This window comes from Oryctolagus cuniculus, chromosome 16, assembly GCF_051225735.1.
Source record: "Oryctolagus cuniculus isolate XC-2025 breed Fujian yellow rabbit chromosome 16, ASM5122573v1, whole genome shotgun sequence".
NCBI classification, from domain to species: domain Eukaryota; kingdom Metazoa; phylum Chordata; class Mammalia; order Lagomorpha; family Leporidae; genus Oryctolagus; species Oryctolagus cuniculus.
Genome location: NC_142882.1, coordinates 53875472 through 53897852, shown reverse-complemented (window position 1 = coordinate 53897852; position 22381 = coordinate 53875472). Strand labels below are relative to the sequence as shown.

The 22381-nt window shown below is 47.6% G+C and overlaps 1 long non-coding RNA gene across 2 annotated transcripts; it reads left to right on the top strand.

Annotated features, from left to right (window-relative positions):
* Nucleotides 1–617: 617 nt before the first annotated feature.
* LOC108177215 (uncharacterized) lies at nt 618–21929 on the top strand. Of its 2 annotated transcripts, XR_007922110.3 has the most exons (4): nt 618–10095; nt 11273–11399; nt 13335–13412; nt 16450–21929. It is a non-coding gene; the product is annotated as an uncharacterized LOC108177215 (long non-coding RNA). The 2 variants fall into 2 exon arrangements; XR_016222560.1 differs by lacking the exon at nt 13335–13412.
* The last annotated feature ends 452 nt before the right edge of the window (nt 21930–22381 follow it).

The window sequence follows — 22381 nt, the reverse complement described above, 5'->3', positions numbered from 1 at the left end:
TCGTTAAGCTGCTGTCCTCTATGCATGCCTTGTTCTGAGTTCCTGTTTATTTCTGAAAGTTCTCAGTAAATGCAGTTTGACACCTGCACATCTTATCCCTTTCTTCCAAAAGTGGGCTTTTACCCAGAAATATGGAAAGATCATCTTGTCTTTTACCCCCTGGAGATAACAAAGACACAATGGAGATGCTGTGGGTCAGGTTCACTTCCAGGGTGCTCAGTGGACACTTCACCCAAGGGCTCTGGGAGCTCCCAGACTTCCGGGGGTGTGGCCTCAGTGACCCGGGGGTGTGGCCTCACTCCTCACTGAAGCCTACCTCCAGGGGGCAAGCATGGGCCTCATGCCATAGCATTCCCTGTGGTGCCTCATCCGCTCCAGCACGAAACGGCCTGGGGAGGAGAAAGCTGCTGCCTGTGAAATGCACCTCCTGTCATCTTTCCGGCAGGCCACACCACAAAGCCAGGAGAGATACTACCTGCCTTATCTCTTTCAAGGCAAAAGGTGGGGGGGGATACAGAGGTTGATGTCCAAAAGCACCAGCCTAAAAATGCAATCTGCGTAAATTTGCATTTGCGTGGGAGCACTGTTATAAAATGCGGCCTTTATTAAAGACAGGCTGGTGATACACCTTGGGAAGCCCAGCTTGGGGGTGAATTTCTGATCATCTGGCTCCTGGATCTCTTTAAAATCAAATCCTGGAAATAGTTGCCCTGGCTAAAGCATGCCTGGGCGTGGTAAATGAGAGCTGCAGAGGTCTGTTCAAGACAATGCTATATATGTTGGGTACCTAACAGAGATTAAAGATGTACATTCGGCTGGCGCCGTGGCTCAATAGGCTAATCCTCCGCCTGCGGCGCCGGCACACTGGGTTCTAGTCCCGGTCGGGGCGCCAGATTCTATCCCGGTTGCCCCTCTTCCAGGCCAGCTCTCTGCTGTGGCCCGGGAGTGCAGTGGAGGATGGCCCAAGTACCTGGGCCCTGCACCCCATGGGAGACCAGGAGAAGTACCTGGCTCCTGCCTTCGGATCAGCGCGGTGCGCCGGCTGCGGCGGCCACTGGAGGGTGAACCAACGGCAAAGGAAGACCTTCCTCTCTGTCTCTCTCTCCCACTGTCCACTCTGCCTGTCAAAAAATTAAAAAAAAAGAAAAAGAAAAAAAAAAAGATGTACATTCACAGGTGTGTTTCCAGGGGCTTAGACACAGTGTGTCCTGGTGACGTATTCTGGAAACACCCTTTGAATGGGCATCCTGGCTAAGGACTGACTGCAGCTCAGAGGAAAACAAAAGTAGTAAGAGTGGCCTCAGAGAACTCCCTTTGTAAAAGGGAGCCAACAGTGGTTCCTCCTCTCCCTCTCCCCACCGCTGAGGACAGAAAGTGCCATGAAACACCAGCACGAGGGACTCCGTTTGGAAAGTGGTGAGTTTTCTTTTCAGAACACTGTGTTGTACAGTCGTCGTCTGTCCTGGTGTGAGGTGCAGGAAAAGAGAAAGGGAGGATGGCTCGGGGCTCTTTCAGAATGAAAAATAAAGCGAGTTCTCCCCAGCCTTGCTAAGATGCTTGCAAACAGAGCCACAGTGTGCAGTGGGCACTGGAGCTGTCATGAAAGACTGGAATCCCAGACCCTGGTTTTCCGGTATCAGCTGTGTGTCCTTGCGTAAGTTACTTCATGGCACTACCGTTTTTTTTTTTTTTTTTTTAATTCCTCTGTATCTATAATTGGAGCATTGTCTGTGCTTCCATGATAAGGAGATCAGTATGTTATGGTTTTCCCAGGATGGTCCTGATTTACGCCTGGTGTCCTGGCATCATCATTAACAGTGTGCATTTTCACTCTCGAAGTGTCCTGGTTTGGACTACAAACTGTATGGTCGTCCCCAACGAGAGCAGTTAATATAGCAATTTTCACTTGAGATCAGCTTCCATTGTCATAACCAAAAATGGAGCAAAAATATTCAGCCAAACACAATGAGCTCTCTGGCTTCCAGGAAACAAATAACAGTAATAACAATAGCTCTAGTTTCTTAGTTGGCTGCAGGCCTGCTTTCTTGCCTAGTGTTTTCCAAGCGTTAGCTGATGTCAGTCTCATTCCAACTCCAGAAAGGAGATGCCATGCATTTATTTCTCTTTTACATTGGGGAGGCCTGGGGCTTAAGAGGTTAAGGCCCAGCCAGGATTTGAACCTAGGTTCCTCTCTCTTGGGAACAGGCATTTCGGCTTTCGCCATGCTGACTGTGGTATAATAAGCTGATCCCCACCCCACTGATCACCTTGACTGGGTTTAGCAGCCAATTTTCTTGGCTGAGAAAGCAAAGCCTTTGCAAGTTTCAAGCCATTCCATATGACATTAAGATGTATGCATGAAAACCTTCCAAAATCATGATGACTTCAGCAGGGCAACATGTTTCGCTCCCCAGCAGAGACACTGAGCCCCGCGGGGTCACGGCCAAAGAGTCTTCAGAGCTCTCAGCTTTGTGGTATTTACTAAACAAGGCCTGTCCAGAGATTACTGGGAAATTGCGATGTTGATTAAACCATGATGTTCCTGTTACCAGGCAAGGCAAACGGGTGAGTGATAAAAGCAGTCCGGTGTTCTGAAATCATTTTCAAAGCACACGAGGGTTTGAGCAAAATAAATGATTTGAATGCAAGACATAAACAACCAAACAGGCCTGCCAACGAGGCCCGTAATGAGGCATCTGGGACCCTCGTTCTGCTTCTGACGACTTTCAGGGTGAGCCTTGATGCCTTTCAGATTTTCAAGGAAAAATAAGCTGGTGACAAAAGCACAGCAGCTGTGGGCACAATAAGGAAATTAGCTGCAGCAGATTTGTAATTAAGCATTGGAAATGTATCAGGACCATCCCTGCATGCAGACAAACAAGTACCTTTTGCCTCTTCTCAAACTCCCATTCTTTGAACACCGACACGCGCTCCATCCTCCGGCACGCGTGTCCCAGTCTGAGATATTAGCTCAAGACACTCCTCTGGGGTGGGGGGAGGCACAAGCTCACAAGAAGCACAGAGCCCCATGAAATCAAATACCATTAACCATGGCTTCCTGGTCGCTTTTATGTTCATCGTTTTATTGGTCGGAAGGATAGAAGACAGAGCGCTCTCCGTTCCAAAGATTGTATGTTTATAAAATGATGGAAGGGTGAAGGATCCTGGGGCATTGCCAGGCAATTAGTTTTCATTTCCCAATACAAGATGAGGAATAAAATTTTATGATCGTCATGATCGCCCTGTTGTCACACCCGTGGCATCACAGACCAATAAAGCTTAGTCTCTAAGGATAACTGTTCTACGCTGAAGGTTTTTACTTTTTTTACTTTCGCAAGGAATGAACTTTAGAGTTAAGACCATTGAGTATGTCTTCTAGCTTAGCGATGCCCTTCGCCCCCTCTCGTGCCCACCCACCACTTAGCTTCCCCAGACTGACTCTTGGGGGGGCGTCAGATCCAGAACCTCCTCAAACTGGAAATCAGCGTGTCCCTCAGCGGAGCCGGTTCCCACTTTTTGATGCACACTGGGGAGTGCGCCCTGCCTCCTGCTTCCTGGATCCTGTCCGCTCTCCCGTCCTTCCTGTAAATCGCTCTGAGGCTGCAGGAAGGGAGGAGGAGCGAGTCAGACCCAGGTGTCCTGAGCCATTAAGCACACGGGCTCCTCCGGGGCCAAGCAGACTCTCAGAGCTCTGACAGCAAGGAAATGTGACAAGGAAGTAAATATCCTAGTGCCCCACTTAACCAGAGGTCAGACGTCCCCCCACCTCAGCCTTCTGGAATTCAGCTCGGGAAGCAGAAAGGAAGCAAAACAGGCTGGGAGCAGCGGAAACGCCAGTCACAAAGCAAGGCACCTTAACTAGGTCTAATTGCCTCTTAATTAACACGCACTCCTAGCAAGCCCATTTACTGAGTCTCGCAGCCCAGGATGAATTAATAGCAGAAAATTGGAGGGAGGGAGGCGGAAAGAGAGATTAGGAGTGACCACACGGAAGGCAGCAAGCAATGATGGCAAATGAGCTGACATCAAAGCAAGAGATAAAAACAAGGCCCTAGAACGCGGTACCAGAATGCGCACAATCAGCAGTCGTCAGCCGTCGCTAGTGGGTCAGACTGCACTGCACATCTGGAAGTCCTGAGGGCGTCGCTGGGGTCCCAAAGACCACAGTTCCTGCTCTCCATGCAGAGAGGGCACGTGCAAAGGAGAGCCAGCCTGGAGGGGCGGAGACTCGGCCCAATCAGCGGAGTCTAACTCCCACAGCCCTCTGAGCTGCCATGCTTGGGAACCACCGGTGACCTCTGGGAAATGATGGGGGGGGGGGGCGGACCCTCGTGGGGGGGAGGGGCAGACCCTCAGCCTGGGACTCTGCATTTCCACCAGGCCCCACCCACGGTGACGCTGACTCAGAATCCCCCTGTTCACCATCGCTGCTGACGCATTCACCAGGCTGGGAGAGGGCACATTGCTCTGGGCCCCGATCATTCTGCAGAGTAAAGGCTTGGGGTCCAACATCTGCAAATCCGCTGGCAGCTGGACCTGCTGCCGGCAAGCTCTCATTTTCTGATGGATTCCCAGCAGCTGCAATGTTCATGGGATGACTGCCCGGCTCCTCCTTAGCTGACTGTGTCCAGTCAGTGCCTCTAAGTTGCTTTAACTCCCCACTGATCAGCAACATGGGAGCAGGGCCAGGGTTCTCACTCGCAGTAGATGAGTATTTTCACTTATTCATAATTTATGTAGGTGAATGAAAAAGTTGTTGATGTCATAAGACATACATCAAAATCGAGATTAAATTAGAATTTCTAATATTTTCCTCACCTATGCACTTGTAAGATGACTGGGATACAGTTCAGGACAAACTCTATGATAAAATGTCCATTAGAGAGTGGGCTCTTTTAAGGGCCGAGTTTCCTTACTTTGTGACTGTGCTGTATTCTTAGGGCCCAGCACAATCCCTGGTTCATGTTTGGGGAATGTTTTCAAACAAATGAATGATGGGATTTGAAGGGGCTGAGCTTTGCTATCCGGTAGTCAACAAATAACAGTGCGACTGACTATAGATAATAGGGCTGAGGTTGGACATGTTGTGTGCACGTGAGGAAACCACCTGTTAGAATTTAGGGAGTATAATCAATATTTACGAAGTTCAGAAAACCCTCTCTAGAGCACAGGAATGACTCACGGTTCATGCAGAGGTAAGAGCAGGGGTTGTTCCGTCCCAGGGACATATTCAGTACCGTACGTGCCCATGAAGGGTTGTGTGCGTGTAGTGTAGTGAAGACATTGTCAAGGACATGGTGGTGATTTCCTTTCCCAAGGATATGCTGTCAGTTGAAATTTATTCAACTGACTTCTTTTTATTTTTATTTTTATTTTTATTTTTTGGCCTGGGAAGACCAACCAATATTTTGAGGAAGACCAACCAACATTTTAAAAATGTCCTTTCAACATGGATGTATATTGTTTTTTCTTATTCATGCAAAGTTGTTGGAAATTCTGTTAGTTACACACAAGATAGTTTGTGCCTATGTCACTTGGCGAAGCCCTGTAGGTGCATCCCTTGAGTTTTTTGTTTGCCAAAGTAACCAAGGCTACATTGTAGTCATCTACCCTTGGTCACTGGCCATCTCCTTAGCGAACTGGAAGAGTCACACTTGCAATGGCTGGGACTGTGAGAAAGGAGAGGGTGGATTTGTGTTGGAAGAAATGGGAATGGTGACAGGTACCCACTTCACTCGGTCCACACTTCTCAGACTTGCTGCTCATAGGGGTCGTAGGACCCCTCTACATCCTCAAAAGCTACTGATGACCCCAGAGAACTTATGTTTACCTGGGCTGCACGTCTAACATTAGTCACACTAGATCATGAATTGAGAAAACTTCAAAATATAAGAAGACTCATCCCATTAGTCATCAGAATGATGAAATCTTCCTGCCCCGTGGGCTCTAGAAAATGGTGCTGTAAGTCCCAGGAGAATGAGAGTGAAAAAGGCAAATAATATTTCAGTATTGATAGGAAAAGAGTTTCGACTGCATGAACTCACTGGAAGGCTCTCAGGAACCCCCCCCCCCTACCCCGCACCGCCGGGTCCCCGAAACTACACTTAGTCCACTTGGGAGTCAAAAACCCGATCCACACCCACCCCTGGAAGAAAGTGTCAGCCGAGATGGAACAGTACCATGTGGCTGGCGTGCTTGAAGCATCTCATTCGGATGCTGTCTGCCCTGGTGGCAGCTGGTGGCTCACCAAATCGTGACAAAGCACGTACCGTAGCGTGCCGGGGGTGGAGGACACGGTACTTACACGAATGACCTTTCACCTCTGAAATATTTGGAGCTGGTGACCTCCTTTTCCTGACATGATCCTTGACACAACGGCCAGTGTTGCAGTGAATTCTTTGTTGCAGCCACCTCTGGAAATCATTAGCTTCTGGGCGTGGGTGAAGAGTTCTGAAGCGTCGTTCTCCCCGGCTTAGCCGTCAAGTTTCAGTCGCACGATTCTTTTGAATTGAGAGCTACACGTTTTGGCAGGCGTTGTCTGCTGTGTCAGAAACAGTGTAGAATAGGTACCCATTCTCTTGAACAAGTGTGGAACATTACGTTATTTCTATATGAAATTTGTAAAATACATACATCATTTGAATGAATGAATGAATCATGAAACATAACATCAACTCCATGGTCTTTAAAGGACAGGTTTTCTTCTTGGGGCACAATGGTGTTTTCTCATCTTCTTCTGTTGCAAGAAGAGCGTGGAGTGGAGCTACTCCTCATGGAGATGTGTTGGTCCATTGGAGGTGGGTTGGAGGACCAGGAGCAGAGCTGGTTACAGTGAAAATAAAAATGTGCTGTGCCTTATGCATGGAGAAAAAGTACATTAAAAGCACATTACTGCAGTACAAAACTTTCTCCTTTCTTCCATTTTTCTCTCTCTCAACTCATCATGGTCCGTTTTATTTACTATTGGCTGTGATTTTAAGGAATGAAGCATCAAAGTTTTAATTTATTAGCACGGTGTTCTCTACCCATCTTTATGTTGCCGGTTTTAAATGTAAGCATAAGGGGCTGGTGCTGTGGCATAGCAGATAAAGCCACGGCCTGCAGTGCCGGCATCCTATATGGGTGCTGGTTCGAGTCCCGGCTGCTCCACTTCCAATCCTGCTCTCTGCTATAGCCTGGGAAAGCAGTAGAAGATGACTCAAGTCCTTGGGCTCCTGTACCCACATGGAAGACCTGGAAGAAGCTCCTGGCTCCTGGCTTTGGATCAGTGCAGCTCTGGCCATTGTGGCCATCTGGGGAGTAAACCAGTGAACGGAAGACCTCTCTCTCTCTCTCTCTCTGCCTTTCAAATAAATAATAAGTGCATCTTTTAAAAAATGTAAATATAGGAGCACATGTGAAGAATCCCTGAGAGGACAGAATCTGGTTCCTGTAGCTCATACACGCGTAGGTGGTTGTGTTTTACCAGAACAGTGGGAATGCTGCATAAGAACTCATTTTTTAATTTCAGCTTTCGAGGGGCGCACATTCTACCACACTCTGGGAGCAGAGGGCTCCCACAGCAAGCCTACCCACTGCTCACCTGGAGTCTTGCTGAGCTTCTGCACGTGGACCTTTGCCAGAATCACGGAGCTCACGCGACAGCACCAGCGTGACGTGTGCATGGGTGACCAGGGGCAGCGACATACACGCCTCATGAACCCACTGGACTTCCCCACAAAGCATGTGTTCAAGGCTACAGTTATTAAGGGTTTCAAGGTGGTGCTATCTGAGAATCAACCAAGCATGGAGCCCTTCTGAGCACAGGGCTGCGCAGGACCCTGGCCTGGGCGGGTGCTGCCATGCCGGGAATGGAGGCGCATCCTGCAGACGGAGCCCCTCCCGGGTCCTGGTATGTATGGATCTCTCCCAAAGGCGGGGTTGGCCAGGATCCCTCGTGGGAATGCTGTTCCTTTGGGGCCAGGGACATCAGAGATGGCAGGGGGAGCTCAGGGCCACCTGCTGGGTGCAGGAAGAAGATGACCAAGTTTTTTTTTTCTATTGATTTATCTTTTCTCTCTTTCTCTCAGAGAATGAGAGAGAGAGAAAGAGAGAGAGAGAGAATCATCTGCTCACTCTCTTCCCAAATGCCTGCAAAGCCAGCAGGCTGAGCCTGAGAGATGGGAACTCAATCCATATCTCCCATGTGGGTGGCAGGAACCCAATTAGTTGAGCCATCACTGTTGACTCCCAGAGTCTGCAATCAATACCCAATCTCCCATGTGGGCTCTGGTTTGTGACCTGGCTGCTCCACTTCTGATCCAGCTCCCTGCTAATGTGCCTGAAAAAGCAGCAGAACATTGCCCAAGTCTTTGGGCCTTTACTCCCATGTGGGAGGCATGGAAGAAGCTCCTGGCTCCTGGCTTCGTCTGCCCCAGCCCCGGCCATTGTGGCCATCTGGAGAGTGAACCAGCAGATGGAAAATCTCTTGGCCTGGCTCTTTCTCTGTAACTCTGCCATTCAAATAAAATCTTTTTTTTTCTCTTAAATCTGTGTAGTGTGCATGTGCTTTCAGAATGCCCTCAACACATCAGCTGTACACTCTATGTGTACAATTTATAAATATATAAACTAAGTTGGTGCCTGGACCAAAATGGAGGGCTTGCAAACACTAACCAGGGTTGGGGGAGCACCTCCCTGGAAGACAGGATAAGGAATGGGTCAGGAAGGGGGCTCTCAGGCCTGCAGAGAGAAACACCAGCTTTGTTTCACTTCATGACGGCTTCTGAGGCCAGCCCATGTCCCACTGGGCCATCCCCTCATGGGGGTGATCTGGCTCATGTGAGCTCTGGCCAGATGGAGGGGGCCTGAGTTGCTGGGAGCCCCTTGACCTGAGAGGGAGAGAATTTAAATCCTGTCCCTAGAGGAGGGCCAAGGCTACAGCCAAGGGGGTCCCTGGCTCCCACGAGATTTCTATAAACAGGAGGGAGACTACAAAGGAGAGGCAAATCACGAGGAGTCAACACTAATCGGAATTTGTTGAGTTTTGCACCCTTGAGCTCTTCTTACAGCCCTAAAGGGTCAGTCTTACTTCCCCATTTCACAGTCAGGGACGTGGAGACGCAGAAGGTGAGCTTGCTGAGGGTCACAGAGCCAATGTGCCCGGATGTGTGTGCTCACCTACAGGTTGCAGCAGGTTGGACCCACGCAGACACAGAGCAGAATCACCCCCACGAGGCGGTAAATCCCTGCTGACATCCCCGGTCCACAGACCAGGCACCTGAGGCTCGGAGGCTCCTCCTGGGCCGAGGTGGGAATGCTGGGAGTGCGTGGCAAAGTCTCGAGGCTGTTATGGTCCAGGGGACCACCAGCATGCAATGCAGAGTGGGCTCCACTGCCTAGCAGGCGTGGGGAACTTCCGGCCCGCAAGCCATATAAGGCCCACAAAATCATCTGGAGCTGCCTTGTCAAGCTAACTGCAGAGGAGACTCAAAAAAAAAAAAAATTAAAAACTCAATAAATCTATAGCAGGCTCATTTGTAAGTGGATAGTTTTGTAGGGCCCACGAATGATGTTAGAAATAGCCATATGGCCCTTTGCAGAACAAATGGTGGCAGGAACCTAAGGGGTCAAACAGGAGTGGCTGGATATAGACACGAGTAGACATAGCCACCAGCCTGGAAAATACAGATTCAGTTTACCTTGTCTTTCACAGCAAGCTCAAGGGCATGAAGAATCACTTTGCAATGATCCCTTTGGTATTTACAATATCCCTAAAAGGTAAGCAAGCAGCCCCATCTCATATTTATATTTACGTGGAGCTAAGACGCTGGGACAAGGCCTTCCTGCTTACGATCCAGGGAGACGCTGTCCAAACGAGGGGCGCTGCGCTGGCGCCGACACACGCTGCAAATAAGGCGCTTCGCACTGTCTTCCCACTTCTTCGTTTACCTCATTTGGTGAAACTGCACAAGCTCAGGGCTTGGAACTTCCGTCTTCTTATCACGGACATCGTGTACTGTTCCAGCCCTCAGCCAAGTTGTCCAGGAAGGAAGCGTTTTGTTCCTTTTAGACAGAGGGCCTGGCCGGCCATATGGCACGCTGTTGACAAGCTCTGTAAGTAACGTGATCGTTACCACGTTAAAAAAGATCTATTAGAACTGGGGAGTGCACTGTGTGTTGGAGCTTAATACTATCTCAGGTCAACAAATAGGAAAAGAAAAACTGTGGGATGAGGGTGGGGAGAGGGAGAGGGGACAAGGCAGGGGCGGGGAGGGGGGAGAGAGAGAGGAGAGGGAGAAAGAGAGAGAGAGAGAGAGAGAGAGAGAGAGAGAGAGAGAAGGAAGCAGTATGAGCCTCTTTGCCTATCCATTGTGAGTTTTCCTAAATCCAATTATTACTTAAATCAGTGCATCAAGGCTCAACCTATTCGATACCTATTGGGAACCTCAACTGTTAATTCCTTGCTGCTGTCAACTTATTATTCAAATTGGTATTACCTGAGTAATTGATATTACTCGAAATATGTTTTCCTTCTTCTCTCTCTCTTCTCTTTTAAGGTTGATAACTTGGTTAAATATTTTGACATCTACATAAAACATGAAGACATAAAAAAGATGTCTTCGTAAACACATCCTTTCAGCCGGGGGAAACCAGCTAACTGCAGAGCGAGTTTGCTCTCTCGGGTTTCTCTTTCGTGAGGGTTCTCAGAATCTGTGCTTTGAAGGAGCTTTCTCTTTGGATTTCCACTGCAGCGCACCCTGAGAAGTCCTCAGTGATGTGGGTACAAAGTGTACCCAGTGACACAGAACTAGGACTTGAAAGATGCCCCAAGCTCTTCTATTTAAAAGTGGAGTGGAGATTTTTGCATTTATGGTCAACAAGGCCAGGTTAATGAAGCGTAAGAGGCCAGAGGAATTAGATTGAGAACTGAATGGGTAACAAGTCACACCCCTTCCTTTTTCTTGCTAAAAATGAAAAGGTATGCCTCCAGTCCTGGACGATTAGCAGCCAGGGGGAGAAGAAGGCTCACGGGTTATTTGGAAGGGCATTTGTGCCTACGTGTCGTTAGCATGTACATTCGCACACAGATGGAGCCCACATAGGAGGGATGAGAAGATGCATGATGTTGCAGATAGCAGTTGGACACACGTGTCTGTGCCACTGAGAAACTCTCTTGTTTGCGCCTCATCAGCCTGTTGGGCTGGGACAGAATCAAGGCTTGCTTGGAACTGGACAACCTGGCTCTCCCTGGCCTTGCTCCGTTGTCTTTGTATTTTCTTGGTCTTTCTAGAGCAGTCTCTGAGAGTGGGCTGAAGTGGCGCATGTAACAACAGCTGGCGCTCCCTAGGTTTCCTAGCTGTCCTCGTCTTGGGTCTCTACGTGCGTCTTTGCCTTTGATCTTCACTGTGACTCACGAGGTAGGTGCGGTTCCATGAGCATCTCTGAGAAAACTGTCAGAAAACAGAAACGTTCAGCAGCTTGTAGAAGATGCACAGTTTGTAAAGGTGGAGGTGGGACTTCAGCCCAGGCAGTCTGCTGTCAAGGCTTGAACTCAGAACCAAGTATTATGCCAGTGGGAGTGTAATGGCCTGCAGGGGGCGCAAGAGGAGACTTCTGGGTCAAAAATGATCTGGTTCCTGACTTGGGCGCTGGATTATCTGTATCTTGTAGAAAATTCATGGCACTGAACACTTTACAAATGTACATGCCAGGGAGCCTCAAAAGACTCCTGGCAAATGGAGTTAAAAGTAAGTTTATTTTGGTGCCAATTGTGAAATCCATGCATTCACAAAATGCTTAAAAGGTTCATGGAAAATGTGTGTTGGGGAAAAAAAATAACACTTGGATCTCTAAAGTACTGGGCATCCAACTAAACTTACCTTTTAATTTTATTTTCCATGAATTTTCACAAGTACCACCCTACATGTGTTACACTTGAATTATATCAAAATAGAAAAATGTATGTGAAAAATAACTTAAAATAAAGAGGTAAGGCGTATGTATATAACCAATAGTAATTTTTTAAAAGTTATTTATTTATTTGAAAGGGAGAGTAACAGAAAAGCAGAGGCAGAGAGAGAGAGAGAGAGAGAGAGGTCTTTCATATATTGGTTCACATCCCAAATAGCTGCAATGGCTGGAGCTAAGCTGATCTGAAGCCAGGAGTCTGGAGCTTCTTCCAGGTCTCCCATGTGGGTGCAGGGGCCCAAGGACTTGGGCCATCTTCCACTGCTTTCCCAGGCATATTAAAAGGGAGCTGGATTGGAAGTGGAACAGCCAAGACTTGAACCGTCACCAATTAGGATGCTGGCGCTGTGGGCAGTGGCCTTATCTGCTATGCCACAGTGCTGGCCCCACCAATCGTAATTTGAATATCAGTTGAGAATTCATTAATACTCTTCTTGTAGAAAACATCTGTAACTCATGGAACTTACTTGATTTCTATTCATGTCTCAGTTTACGTGTCTGTAAAATGGGAATAGTGGATTCCTAGTTCACAAAGTCAGAATAGTTGACCTAACTTACCTAAGGCTTTAGAAGCATAATGAAGACAATTTGTTCTTCAATGCTATGGAAGCCTTGATAATTTGGGGTCCCAGCTGGAGCAGGGATGGGAACACTGAGATCCCCACATCGTACCCGTGACCCTTCTTCTAAAATAAAGTGTAGTTATTGAAGAGCCATTTTGTTGGCACAATCAAGGTATGTTCCTTCTCCCGGAAAAGGTGCTTTCTTTGAGAACAAATTATATGACCAGACGGAAGGTGAGCCAAGTGACGCCAATAAATCCACCGGCAGGCATTCCCTGGGTCAGAAGGTGCAGACGTTCGAAGGAGTGCCTTTGCCTGTCTACAGTGTAACCCTGGTGCTGTTTAAGGAAAGCGCTGGGGTGAAAATGAATGTGTCTCTCCTGTCCGCTAGAGTGACAAAGGCTGCAATTCAAGGGAGCAAACCGAGGGAGCTGTTGCATCTGCTCCCTGTGTCTACCCATTGGCGTGGTGCATCGTGACCCTGTGACATCTGAAATCTCTTTTCCTTTGGCGTCTTCCATCTACAGATGCCTGCTGCCCAGGGGCAGCCCTGCACCCTCATGGCGCCCTCTGTGCCTGAGATCCTGCGCTTTTCACAAAGGCCCATTCTCATCGTGCCAACGGTCAGCTCCGCTTGCCGAAATTCTGTCAAAGCAGACAAATTAAACATGTCAGGTGACATGGGGGAAGAGACGGCTTTCTGATTTATTATGGAATTTTTTACGGATAAGAGTTATTTCTCTTGGCCTGATACTTGCTCTTAGAGGCTTGATCACATTTCAAGGCATGGCAGCCATTGACTGAAGTATTCTGGGTTCGCAGATATTTGTGTGCACGGGTCTGTCTCCGGGTGTCCATGTGAATAGGTTGGAAAACTGAAGCGAGATTGCTGATTGCAGGGTAAGAAACGAGGGGAAAGTAGCTGGCGCCCTGGCTCAATAGGCTAATCCTCCGCCTTGCGGTGCCGGCACACCGGGTTCTAGTCCCGGTCGGGGCGACAGATTCTGTCCCGGTTGTTCCTCTTCCAGGCCAGCTCTCTGCTGTGGCCCGGGAGTGCAGTGGAGGATGGCCCAAGTGCTTGGGCCCTGCACCCACATGGGAGACCAGGAGAAGCACCTGGCTCCTGCCATCGGATCAGTGCGGTGCGCCGCCTGCAGCGGCCAGTGGGGTGAACCAACGGCAAAAGGAAGACCTTTCTCTCTGTCTCTCTCTCTCTCTCTCACTGTCCACTCTGCCTGTCAAAAAAAAAAAAAAAAAAAAAAAAAAGGAGGGGAAAGTTAAGTCTCCTTGTAACCCTCGTGTTCAGTGATTTTAAGCTTCTCTGTGGCTATCTCAGTTGACAAATGGACTTATGCTTACATGCAATTAAAAAAAAAAAAAGCCTTATTGGGGGCAAGGTTGAAAACATTGTACTGTTACTTGGAGAAGGATATAGAAAGCTTTCTTTTCTCCTGAGGTTGTCTTTGCAAATAGAATGCAGTCGTGTCATTTTCCTACCTGCACGTATATAAAGACCGAGTGGAATGGCAAGGTCAGACTTGGGGTGCCTGTCCTCCCTCTGGCTTTTCAGATGTCACAACCAGATGCGGTATAATTTAAGCAGCAGAGCTGGGGGACAGGTCTGCAGAGTTGCCTGTCTGTTGGACCTGGAGGAGCTTAGCCCAAGCAAGGTAATTTACGACCCGAGGCGAGCTCAGCTCCCTGCAGGCAGCGCAACCTAAGCTCTCCAAAGAACTCCTGGTTTATTGGAGAGAACGGTAAGGCTGGAGACAGGATGAGCTACGGCTTCGCGGTGGCTTTCCCCGCTCTCCTTTTCCTTGTTGTGATATTTATTATTTGTGGGTAGGGATGAGAGGGTTCACTTTGCCAACTTTTGAACCCTGTCTAGATTCATGGCTCTGAGTTTTGAACCGTCCCTGAACCTCGCTGGGTTCGAGTTCCTGTTCACTTTGCCTTCTACAGCTTCCGGTGTCGAACCGCGAAAGACTCTAAAGGTTTATTTCAAAAGGTGGAAACAATTCCTTGAACGTGAAATAGTATTTTTCTTCGCAGCAACATATTTTAATGAGTCAAGTGTAAATGAATTGAAACCATATGGCCCAAATTGCCCCAGTGGAGTCACCAAGTTCATGGCTGAATTATTATTAGGTTTTATTGGATTCAAAGTGGATAAGACATAATGAGACAAAGGGATGGACCAGCACACATTTGTTCTTTGTGGTTCTACGGCTGTGTTCCCTCTTTAATATGAAGTGGGCTGTGGTTGAGATCTGAAAAGAAGAGGAAAGAGTAGGACACCGTTATAAGCAGGGTTTTGCCAAGTAAGAACCCTGTGTTGGGAAACAGGGCATTTTGGCGAAAGATGCAAATTCTTGGTTTAATGGCTATAACATTAGGAGGTAGAAATAACTTTGAAGTGTGGACTGTATCGCTGTCCCCCATGCCGGAGCCCGGCTCAGCACCTCCACACCTGCAGTGCACCCAGCACTGCTTCCCCAGGCTGCGAGTCCTGTCCTTAGAACCCTGAAAGGTTACTTGGTCTAGTGCTTTCTTTCTTTCCTTTTTTTTTTTATTTGACAGGTAGTTATAGACAGTGAGTGAGTTCACTCCCCAAATGGCCGCCATGGCCGGCACTGCACTGATCCAAAGCCAGGAGCCAGATGCTTCTTCCTGGTCTCCCATGCAGGTGCAGGAGCCCAAGCACTTGGGCCATCCTCCACTGCCCTCCCCGGGCCACAGCAGAGAGCTGGACTGGAAGAGGAGCAACCGGGACTAGAACCCGGCACGCATATGGGATGCTGGCACCTCAGGCGGAGGATTAACCAAGTGAGCCATGGTGCCAGCCCTGGGTCTTGTGCTTTCTACAATCAGTTGCCTTAAACATGTCTTTTGAAAAATGCTTGTTTATTTGAAAAGCAGAGCGAGAGCGAGAGAGCGAGAGAGAGAGGACATGCCCATTAGGTAGTTCATTCCTCAAATGCCCACAATAGCTAGGATTGGACCAGGCTGAAGCTGGTCTCCCACATGGTGGCAGGGACCAATCATTTAGCCATTATCTGCTGCCTCCCAGCAGGCAGAAGACGCTGGATTGGAAGCAGAGCAGCCAGGACTTGAACCAGCACTGTTAAAGGGGCTGTGGGTATCTCAAGCAGCAGCTGAACGTGACACGGCACATGTCCAGACAGCTCTACAAAGGCAGCCTGGGTCCTAAGCAGTCTGCTCTCCCGTGCCCCCTGTGAGAAAGGTGTCCAAGGCTGCTGCTGCCTTGGGCAGCGTCTCTGGGGGCCCAGCAGAATTATGGGAGTAGGGTGCATGGTGTGTGGCAGAGGACAAAGAAACACCTGCCTACCCAAGTGGAGGTCCCCAAAGCTGGTCAAGAAATGTCCACCAGATGCCCATGGGGATGCCATTGGGCATGGTGTGGTTGGGAGAGCGTGGCCGCAGGGCCACAAGCCACACAGAGCCACAGAAGGAATGTTTCCTTTTGCTGTGAACGTTCTCCAAAACTCGCTTGGGAAAGCAACTTGCTATGTTGTGTGGGTCTGCCCCATTTCCCTACCTAAGAAACATGGGCTCAGAATGGCCACCCTGGGGCGAGCATTGTGGCTGAGAGGGTTAAGCTGCTGCTTGTAACACTAGCATTCTATTTTGGGGTGCCAGTTTGAGTCCTGGCTCCTCTGCTTCAGATCCAGTTCCCTGCTAATGTGCCTGGGAAGACAGCAGATGGTGACCCAAGTGCTTGGGCCCTGGCCGCTCACGTGGGAGACACCCATGGAGTTCCTGGCTCTTAGCTTAAGCCTGACCCAGAAGTGGCTGTTGCAGCCAGGTGAGGAGTGAACCAGTAGATGGAAGATCTCTCTCTCTCTCTCTGTCTGCTTCTCTCCCTCCCACTGTTCCTTTCAAACAAACCAATAAATCCTTCTGTTTTTGTTGCCAGCCTCCTGGTGAATGTTGGGTGAATGTGACAGACAGCTTGGGGAACCCCTGGTTTCCAGTGGAGCACACAGGCAAGGCACTGAGCACCGTGAAGTCAGAGCCCGACATTGGAGGGGCAAGCAGGTTTCTTCGCAGGCAGTGAGCAAGCCCTGCACACTCTGCTTCGCACTCATTTGCAGGGAGGAAGACACAGTGGCTGCAGCTCGCTCTGTGATGACAGAACGTGCCAAGAAAATCTGCGAGTCCGGGCCAGCCCTGGGGTCCCGTTGCCAGCTGGGATTATCCAAAGTGGGGTCCTTAGAGACAGCGGGCGCTCTCCTCCACCACAGACTGCGGAAACCTCCCACTCGACTGTTTTAAAAGCTGCAGAGAATTAAACATAGAAGCCTTGCGGAGGGAGGAGAGTCCTCTGGGGGCGCTTTGTTTGCTTTGGTTTCTATCTCCCTCCCTGGAATGCAGTAAAATCCTGGAGCAGTCAACTTGCAAAGAGGGGGCCAGGCCGAGAGAGGAAAGCCCCCCGTGCCAAAGTGAAGGGTGAGGAGCCCCTGCTGGGTTCTGGTTTTATAATCATTTCTGTTTATAGTCGGGAGGCAATAGCCCCCTTCTTGAATTCAGCACACGGAGTCTTTTCTTCGCTGTTCCCCTGCTTATCCAAACATTATTGGGCCCCGTCCTTCAATGGGTTATTATTGAACAGCTAATGTCAAATACAGACCAAGGCTGCTGGTTGAATGGGACGCCTGTGTCTCTCAGGTGCTGAACGCACCATTCACGCCGAGGGCGCGGCGCTGGGGAATGGTGGCCACCAGAGGCAGCAGACTTGGCTGGGTGGGTGGGAGCAGCGTGACCTCTGGGTGGGTGGGGGCAGCGTGACTTCCCTGTGCTTTGAAGAGGGCTGTGGAGCAAGGAAGGGGCTGAAACATTGCTCTGTGGACCACTGGCCCTTGGAGCACTGATTTTAGCCACAGGCCTGAGAAAATGACAGAGGGATGTGTCTTGGGTCCAGGGCCAGCCCTCAACACTTGCTCACTCACTCTTACACACACGACGGCCCTAAGGTCTCACTTAAATGATGGAAAACACCAGAAAAATGACAAGAAAGGAAGGATTCCAAGTGCTATCCTGGAACTCTGTGAAATAATTTTTAAGAAGACTTATTTATGGATCTGAAAGGCAGAATTACAGGAGTGGGGGAGAGAGAAAGAGAGAGAGAGAGATTCTCTCTCTGATGCCAATGTCTACAACGGCCATGGCTGGACCAGGCCGAAGCCAGGAGCCAGGAGCTTCATCTGGGTGTCCCATGCAGGTAGCAGTGGCCCAAGCACTTGGGCCATCTCCCACAGCTTTCCAGGGTGCTTTTATAGGGAGTTGGATAGGAAGAGGAGCAGCCAGGACTGGCACTCATATAGGATGTTAGCATTGCAGGCAGCGGCATAACCCACTGCGCCACAGTGCTGGCCCCTGAACTCACTTTGTCTTAGTGACCCCAGTAGGCTGTCTGAAGTTGGGACTTGAATCCTTTTCTGAGAGACTCCCCTGTGAGGAGGAGGCACAATGAGGGGTGGTGAGCAGCCACAGAGATTCGGAGAAGCTGGTTGAAGAAAGAGGATTCCGGAGCTGTCCCAGCCCTGGCCCCTGCAGCTCACCTCTGTCTGCCTCCCACCTCGGCACAGCCAGGGCCACTGCACAGCAGGAGGCTTTGCACGCTGTCTGCCAGTGCCCAGCGGATGACTTCAAAACATGTGGGAAATAGGATCGAAAGAGAAGTCTATATTGATGCAGGATTTTTTAAAAAATTTGTTTACTTATTTAAGAGAGTGAGAGGAAGGGTCTATTTATTTGGCTCCCCAAATGCCCCAAATGGCCCAAGGGGTCAGGGGAAGGGGAAGCCAGGAGTCGGGAACTCAATCCATGTCTCCCACATGGGTGGCAGGAACCCAGTGGCTTGAAACCATTATTACTGCTTCCCAGGGGCTGCATTAGCAGGAAGCTGGCATCAGGAGCTGGAGCTGGCCATCAAACCCAGGCGTTCAGAGTAGGATGTGGGCCTCTAACTGGGTGTCTTAACCCTTAGGCCAAACGCTGCAAACGTTTTTGAAACATGTACATAATTTTTACGTAATACACATTTCCACGAACTTTGTGAAGACCCCGCATGTGCATGGATTTCAAAAATGTTTGCACCCAAATCCTAATTTTTGAACTAAACTTTTCCACATACATTTTGAAGTTCCACCATACCTTAGTGACTCCCTTGCTACGAAGCAAAACGCCTCTCATTCTGCTGTGAAAGAGGATGTAGGAGGACTATCCCTCCTCTGTGTACCCCACAAGGCGGCTATGGAGAGGAGAAGGTAATGTTTACAATGGGCGCTGTCACACCCAGGTGACAGCCACAGCAATATCAAGTTTACGATTATGGTTCTGCTCGTGTCCCTGCGCGTTCATTGCCCCACTCACATCGCAGGAGTAAATACAGGCTCCCTGGGAAAAGACAACAGTACCGACTACTAATGACAGCGCTCACAGCCCACACAGCACAGTCGTCTCAAGTTAGAGCTTCCCTGGGCATCAGTCACGCTTCATTTCCAAGTACCTGGCTACCTTGAAAGGAATGGTAGGTGCAGGAAGGGGCTGGGCTGGACCGAAGATGCTCTCGTCAGTATTTGAGACAGTGCAAATCTTAGGCAGCTCATGAATGCTGTCCGGTAGCCACTGGCCATCTGTGGCTAGTAAAGCCTTTGAAATGTGGCTAGACTGAATTTCAACGTCTCAGACGTGCACAGCATACAGGGGCTTGGGAAAAAGCCCAGTGGAGAAAAGGACGTGAAATATCTTACTGATGGCTCTTTCATACCGATGTTGAGATGATGTTTTGCATATGTATTTAAATATTTCACTGAGTTTAAGTACAGCTAGTTCTCGTTTAATGCGGCTACTAGGACATTTTAAATTACATGTGTGGTTGTGATATACGTCCACTACACAACGCTGGGATGGTCTTTATTAGTAGACGGTGGGGTGCTGGAATTCTGTGTTCCCTGCCTTATTCATATCATCAGGGAAGTGATTGGCCTGAATTGACTCTTTGGTTGAAGGTGTTGCCAAGGGAAATTATGAATCACTTTGAAACAGATAAAAGGAAAGTTACCGAGTGTCCTGGCCAATGCGTTATTGGAGTTATCGCCACCTTTTGTTGTTTTTCAGCTCTTTTATAGTTCTGCAACTGATAATGAGGAAAATCAGTCTTATCTGTTGGAATGTATAATTGTTGTGTCTGGTGCAATATAATTGATTACTGCCCTGTGGACAGAGTCTTTCAAACTTCTTTATAAATTCATTTCAGTATTCATTTTACCCATGTAGATGTGGTTTACTGAATTCTTCTGTGATGTGATGTTAACACTTTACTTGTCCCTCATGAATTAATGAGTTAAATAAAAATCTTTGATATGAGTTCATTTTAATCATTGTACACGAGTCACAATTTTGTCTTTTTGAAAATTATTTGAGAGAGAGAGAAAGAGAGAGAGAGATCCCATCTGCTTGTTCACTCCCCAGATACCTGTAACAACTGGATATGGGCCAGGCTGAAGCTAAGAACTGAGACTTCAATCCAGGTCTCCTACAAGGTGCAGGGACCCAACCACTCGAGCCGTCACCAGTACCTCCTAGGATGTGTGTTAGTAGGAAGCCGGAATGGAGAGCAAGGGTGGGATCTGAATCCAGGCACTCTGATATTGGATGTGGGCGTCTTAACCACTAGACAAAATGCCCTCCTTGATTTTTGCCTTTAAAAAAATAACACTAGAGAATTGAGGAGTTCTTGGACTTGACGGAAGCTGAGCCGGCCTCTTATCCTTCCTCCCAACCCCAGCTGCTCCTCTGACGGCAGTGACCGGGCTGTTTCTGGCCCAGAGATGAAACGCAGAGTGCATTTTTCTATATTTTATCTGATGGCTGATTGCTGCTTAAACACTACTCAGATAGGAAGCAAGTGAAATTATGGGTGATTTTGAATTTTTCAGCCTGTTAGCGTCCCAACCACCCGGAGGAATATCTGACCCTAAGAGCAAATGCACTGAGCTCCATGATAACGAAAGAGAAACTTAGCACGCGAAGGGACTTCCAAAAATTTGTGGAAAACGGAATTAGAAGATAGATTTATTTTGAGGCCAAAGAAATAGAAATCCATGAAACTCAGGGGTTCTCAAAACGTTTATGGAAAATATATTATGGAAAAAATTATGCGTGGACTTAAATTTTTTGTTCCCAAATAGATTTTGCATTTTAGCTCGTTTTCCATGATTTTTCTGAAGTCCCCTCGTAGGACTTATTTGTAAGGTGTACACTGTGGATGTTCAACGAAATACCCACAATTTAAATATAACACATATTTAAAAGAAAGTGAGTAGTTACAGCTTTTTGGTTTTTTTTTCTTTTCTTTTCTTTTGTTCTGTTCTATAAACACTGAAAAACCTTGACTTTCAAAACAAGATAAGGCAAGATGGGATGAGCACACAGGATTTATTTTACATTTTCATTTATTCCTGCAAATATAATTAATTTCAACAAACATGAGCCAATAAAAACATAGAGTTGGTAATGTCACATACTTTCCTTTTTTGAAGTTTGGAAATAATACACTTAGGATTGCTATATGTTTTGTTTCTTTTCCATATTCTTTTTTAAGAAGTTAGTTCTTTCTTTTTTCTTTTTCTTTCTCTCTTTTTTTAGTAGTGAGATCATTAAATTTTGTGAGTATCGGCCTCCGGCGTGTAGGCTTACAGAACACGAGAAAGCTTCCTGATGGTTCACAAGCAAAGATGTATGATTTTTAATACATCTGTAATTTTGAAAATGAAACACTCACTCTACAAATGCAGAAGAGGGTACTTATAAATTATACATTTTATGGGCTTTTTTTATAGAGAGAGGAGCCATCCGAAGTCTCCATTTCAAATATATTTGTACAATGTTTTCACCCCTATAATCTACCTGTATCTAGTTATTTTCTTTCTTATTTCTTTGGGAAATAACTTGAGGAGACTTTGTAGCATAAGTAAGCACCTTGGCTCCCATATTTTTAGTATTCCAATTTACCTGGTGATATCATCAAGGAAACAAAAATATATTTTCATATAAAATGTCAAAAACATCTATAGCCAAGTCAAACTTCAAAAATTAATTTCAAACAACTGAAATGATAAAAAAGTTGAACTTGCCTATGGATGATTATTTTATATTGAATGCTTTTAAAATTATTAACACAGTGTGTTTGTATAATTATTTCAGAATAACAATATTATCTTTTAAAAAGTTGTTTAAGCAAAAACCTCTGGTAAAAGATCTCTGTATTTTTAATGTATTGTATAAAAGAGTTTTGCTGTCTCTCAGTGAAATGGTGTATAAACAGTGCTTATTAAATCTCCCATCATTATCAAAAAATATATGCTACTGTATTAAAAAAAATAAAATCAAGGTTTCATTTGCGTGGAAAATGTATTTCTTACGGAAGCGCTTCAGTCCTGATCCATTTTCCACAAAAAAGAATGACCGCGTTCCTCACCCTTTCTTTCTTTAAGATTTCTTTGACTGGGGTTTTCCTCTGAGTTGACCTATTTGTTTTTGCTCTCAGAGTTCGCTGCCATGAGGACTGATAATTAAATAAGCAGATAGATAAAAAAATGAAGAACCCTGGAATTCAAAGATTGAGGAGATTTTTTTTTTCTAGAAACTACTTTTACTCTTTATTAACCTGACAGTATTTAACGATGGATAAGGAGGCGATGGTCTGTCCTCTGTGCGCTGGCGACTGAAAAGGTTTGGAAACAGAAAGTCGCTGTGGGTCACCACTGTCAGCCAGCGATGCTGCGCGTGGTGGGAGTGGCTGCGCGGTCCCCCGGGGCTCCGGGTGTGGGTGGGTGCGTGCG